Below are 5,734 nucleotides of genomic sequence, written 5' to 3' on the forward strand. Positions count from 1 at the left end.
GGCCTTCGTGTCACTGTACACCCTCCCAGTGAGAGGCCGGGGACTCCTCCTGCACTGATAGCATGGGATGACCATGTGCTGCCATGTAAGCTGCAAAATGAGTCTGGCAGTGGCACCTGGATGAAGGAGAGCCCAGGCAGTTCTGTGGTGGTAGACGCATCCTGCAGCGGCTGCTGTGTCACTGAGTGGGCCTCCCACCACGTCGTGCCGGTTGGAGTTGAAGGGGTGGATGCGGCTAGGCGCAGGACAGTGGCCAAGACCAGGCTGCTCAAGTGTCCCAAGGATCTCCCAGCCCTAAATGCTCCAGGTGCTGACCTGTGTGACTCTGTCCCTGCATGGGACAGACCGCCCCATGTCCCTTCACTCACAGTGACATAGTGACACACAGTGACAATCTGAAGCTCCAGACTGAGGGGTCCAGGGTAGGTCTCAGGAAGGGGTGGTAGGAAAATGAAAACCCGGACATTAACCAGGCATGTGTTGCTACTTATATTGAATTAAAGGAAAATGGTAAGAGTCACACTTGTTGCAAGGATAATACACTATAAAATAGGTTAGTGAAAGGATTCTACAAATAACAACATCATTGCTAATGTCCTCCCTTCCCACAACAGTAAAATTGAAACACACACACTTACTTGAGAATTTAGTATCCTCCCAGACCAAAAGATCTTGTCTCTTTACAGAAGAAACCAAAGACCACTCTACTAGGTCACAGGGAAGTTTTGCCAACAAGAAGCACTGGTATTTTCTGACTTGTCTGGTGTCCCTCTTTGTCCTCTGACCCCTGCAGGGCTTGGCCTCAGTCCTAGGCCCATTCTGAACCTGTTCTTATCAGCAGCCCTAGGGCCTCCGGACTGGACACAAGGTGTGTACTGTTTGCCAGGGATAAGCCTTATAATTCCACACAGCCAGGTCATAGCCTTTCCTACCTGACCTCTCCGTGACCAAGGATTCTGTGTCCTTAAGACTGAGCATCAAAAAGAAAAAAGACAGAGCATCTGCCTTGGCTCACCTGTTCGGAGCTCTCATTCTTTACTAGGACTGATGCCTTAACCAATTAAAGAATAGATGCCGTAGTATGGGCCTACCACTGTGCTGGGTATTTTGCATACGGTATTTCCAGTCCTTCCAACAACCTATGAAGTGCTGATTATTATTCCACTTTACAGTTATGGAAACTGAGACTCAGAGAGGTTAAGTAACTTACTAAAGTCACACAGCTAGGAAGAGGAAATGCCCTGATGACCATTTCGGTCTGGCTCCAGATCACGTGTTATTTCTAAAACATTTCACACCTGATTCTCTGCCCAGTTGCTGCCTAATCTACTCCTAGATTCTGGACCCTGTTTCTTATACCCATGCAGGGGTCCTGCCAGAAACCACTGAACTGGCATACACTAGAATATCCTGCTTCTAGATTTACGTACTAAGAGGAGGATATATTGGAGCCCATGGAAGCATTCTCCTACACATGTATGGGCCTTGATTCATTAACAAGACATATTACTACACCCTTCAGGCCCAGGGCGTTGTGTTGCATGGCTTTCCCACCTGTACACTTCCACTGCTCTCCCAATCCCAGCTTTCTCCTGTTTCACGATAGCTAAGGCTCCTGAGGTTCTAGGATGCGTCACATCTAAGCCTGACTCAGTTACAGTACATACAGCACCTTATTATCTCCCTTGGATGATGACTTAAGGAACTGACAAATTTTTCACTACCTGGGAAAATACTGTATTTCATGGTATTTCATTGGATGGGTAATTGTGATTCACTATTAAGAGAAAAATAGCAGACATTTAGGCTTGTCTCTTAAGTACAAAATAGCCATTCGAGTTGAAAACATCGGTGAGTATCAAAAAAGCAAAAATCTTTTTTTAAAGATTTGTTTATTTTTAGAGAGAGGGAAAGGGAGGAAGAAAGAGAGGGAGAGAAACATCGATGTGTGAGAGACCAATCAGTTGCCTCTCGCATGTGTCCCAACAGGGGATTGGCCTGCAACCCAGGCATGTGCCTTGACCAGGAATTGAACTAGCCACCTTTTGCTTTGCCAGACGACCCCCAAACAACTGAGCCACACTGGACAGGGCACAAAAACCTTTTTAATCTCTATAGATACACAGGGATCATAATGGGGTTGGTCTCTCGGCCATCCCCACCCATCTTTAAACTTAAGGACATTGACATCAAGTGTCAGCAAGGGCAATAATCCACCTGAAATTTTAATGAGTTCACCCTAATTCTCCATTCAGAGAAATGGAAAAAGCACCACAATCATGTTATTATAGGCATTTGAAAAAATATTTAGAAAGCATAAATTAACTCTGATGTTCTAAGAATGAGCCTTGCGGATCTTGTACAACGGGAATGATGCCATACACTCACTATATGTCACTTTACTGTAGACTTAAAGTCCTGATTTAAGGGAAATGTCCTGCCCTTCTCACGCTCTAGTGAACAAAGCTCTCTTCAAAGTTGGAGCTTTACCTATGATCCCAATTATGTGAATTTAGAAATTAATTTAGCAAAATTCAGACCAATGGCAGAAGATAGGTACAGGGCTCTTGCAGAGTGCCTTCAACTTCTAGATTGAAAAATAACATGTGAATATGTTTATGGGGCAACTATGCAACAATTACTTAACTATTTTTGAGGTTGGATGCGGGTGACTTTGTTCTAATCCCTAAAAAAGTGTCCAGAGAAATGTACCAAAGCCATTTGATATCTTTGCTCTAATTAAACTTCAAGATCGCACACACTTTCTCCCTTCCTGTCTGGGGACTAACCAAGTCTCGAAAGTGGAGTTTGTCTGAGGCAGAATGATTCAATGAGATCAGGTAGATAGGGAAAATGTATTCCCTTCAAGTACCTTTACACTTCAACAAGCAACTGTGCTTCTCTATAGTTGGCATTTTCTTCTGTGTCAGAAACTGTAAAGCCAAGCACTCTATCATGCGGGGATGGGCAAAAGAAGGTTTGTAGTTGTGAGTACACGAAACACAGAGTTTCTGCTTGTATTATTATTCACTTGTCAATGATTGTATCATTTGCCTCCTTCCTCTTACTGTTTTGTATCCTTACTTGTGATTTATCTTTTAGGTAATGATGACTGGTAATTTAACCTACTTCTGCCCACCCCTGTACTTCTGAGAAATGGTAGTATGCGGCCCTGGCGGTGCTTGTACGACAGCCAAATTGCGAAGAGAATCTTAAAGGGTAGAGATCAGAACTAATTAGGGCCAGGCCCCGAGCAAAGGGCTAGAGTCTGCTCAAAACTTCAGACTTCAAAGAGGACAAAAGTTGGTTTCCACACAAGTTCCCATCAACGTTGACAGGGTCATGGGTGTCAACCTGTGTCACATCTTTTCATGACTTGCCGTTATAATAATATTGTGTCTTGAGAGAAGATTTCCATGCCAAGGAAACACTCTGATTCTTTTTTCCACCTTTAGATTTATATGCATTTTATTTTTAAATAACCCACATGACATGTTTTACTTAAAAGAAAAAAAGAAAGCAAGCCCTGGCTGGTGTGGCTCGGTGGATTGAGTGCAGGCCTGCGAACCAAATGGTCCTTGGTTCAATTTCTAGCCAGGGCACATGCCTAGGCTGTGGGCCAGGTTCCCAGTGAGGAATGCAGGAGAGGCAACCACACATTGATATTTCTCTCCCTCTCTTTCTCCTTCCCTTCCCCTCTCTCTAGAAATAAATCAATAAAATGTTAAAAAAACAAAACAAAACAAAAAAACCACAATGCCTCTGCTCCAAATAAATCGAGGTCAAAATAAAATGAAGAGCTCAAGATAACATCAGTCCTATTGTCCTAAGCCCTGGTGTGTCGACAAAAAGCAGCAGCCAGTGATGATGACAGGTGATAGATCCAAACTGCCAAATTTGTTAACATTTTTCCATTTCTAAACCATCCTTAAAGAAAATTATGTATGAGGTTGTAATATCCTCAGGTGATAGGGCATCAAATGTTGGAAAAATTTTAGTTTCAGGTAGTAGCGAATAAGCTTAGTAATCAATGTCTGTAAAAAGCTATTGTTTCAGGAACTGAAGGTATGAGCCACCTTGACTCCAGGAGACCATAAGCAGTTCCACCTTTGCGCCTCAGGAGGTCTGCAAGCAATCAAGATGGTATCTGAGCCATTGTGCTCCAGGATGAGACGCCCATAGCCCAGGGCACAGATAAAGAATGTAGCAGCCTTTTATCTGATTAACTTTTCCCTGAATTCAAAACCCCTTACCTATACTTTTCTTCTCCTTATGAAAAGGGTCAGTTTAAAATGGAATTTAAGATGGTCTGTTAGGGTATGAACCTGCTTGTTGTCTTCTTCTCAGATCCTGGCCATCCAAATAAAGCGCCCATAAACATTCAACCTCTGTCTCTGCTTATTGGGTCTGGCAGGAGACAGGCAGCACGAACCCTGGTTTTTCTGGTTTCAGTGGTAGTCTGGCAGAGCAACATTGCCATCTGGAAGCCTGTTTTCACCATTGAAGAACTGGTCATTTTCAAAATGAACAAGGATGTGCTTGATCTGCAGCCCCTGTCATTAAAGGTTTTACCCTTTCTAGTCTGTTCTTCAAGTTTCCCTTTGATTGATTTCATGTAATCCTCAATGTACTTCTCTCAGGCTTCTTTTGTGAAAGTGATGGTTCAGGACAATATCCACACCAGGGATTACTGTGCTTTTCCCACCAAGGAGTGAGTCATCAAAGTTACCCTCTGTCCTACTGATCATCCTGCCTTCCGCCTCCAAGCAAGCCTGCCAGCAACCTCCCAGATCTGGGAGATGTCGGAGAACAGCTGATCGTTGCTGATGAGGTTCCTACAGATTATCATGAGGGCAGTTGGGAGGAGACCACAGCAGCGGCACCGGCTTAGCAGGAGCCAGGAGCTCACAGCCCCAGCAGCACTAAGGAAAAGGAGGGAGCAGGTGGAAAAAGCCACTCCGATTCTTTTTAATTCGCCATCAAAAAACATCTAGTTAAATATAGAAACTGGCCTTGACGTTTTCCTAAGTCAATAACATAAACGTTCATCAGTCAATAACATAAATGATGTCATCAGAAGGGAACTCACTCCATATGCCCCAGAGCACAAGGGAGGTACTGGTGGCCTTGCCTGTTATAATTTGATGTCAATGTTTTGGTTCTTTTGTGCTCCTGTTGTCCCTCAGCTCAGTAATGGGAAGGTGAGCAGAGGGCATTGTTGAGTCATAGAAATTCTCTTGTCCTAGACCTGCACATTCCTTGCATTTTTATCTGTTGCCCATAAATGACAGGCTACACAGCATAATCACCAAAGCCACTGATTTTAAAAGGGAAATGACCAATAAGTTTCTATTGAAAACTCAAGAGTTCCATATCAGACCTCTGCTACAATAATCACAGCTTCCTGTCATTGTTTGGCAACACATGGATTGCTAGATACTAATATTTTGACAATATAGTGTTACAGTTTTCCAAAAAAGGTAAGATCGTGAGTCTTGTACCAATATAAAAATGAATGTATGTTAAAGATTATCTATTTCAATGCGAAAACTAAGGAGCATTATAACCAATTCAAAGAAATTAAAAAAGACAAATTTACATGGACTAAGGAAATGTCGAAATGAACACACAAATAGAGGTAAAATTAGCTTCTCCACAGTGGGGGGTGGGGGATAGTCAATTGATAATTTGCATGTTTATAGACAAGAATTGTTTTACATTTCTATCAGTTATC

The 5,734-nt window shown here is 43.0% G+C and overlaps 1 pseudogene; it reads right to left on the reverse strand.

Moving 5' to 3' along the window:
• Positions 1 to 3,900: 3,900 nt before the first annotated feature.
• Positions 3,901 to 4,849, reverse strand: LOC129061665 (translationally-controlled tumor protein-like; annotated as a pseudogene).
• Positions 4,850 to 5,734: the final 885 nt, after the last annotated feature.

Source organism: Pteronotus mesoamericanus, unplaced genomic scaffold (genome assembly GCF_021234165.1).
Source record: "Pteronotus mesoamericanus isolate MK-2021 breed Mesoamerican mustached bat unplaced genomic scaffold, CSHL_Meso_final scaffold_651, whole genome shotgun sequence".
Taxonomy (NCBI): Eukaryota; Metazoa; Chordata; class Mammalia; order Chiroptera; family Mormoopidae; genus Pteronotus; species Pteronotus mesoamericanus.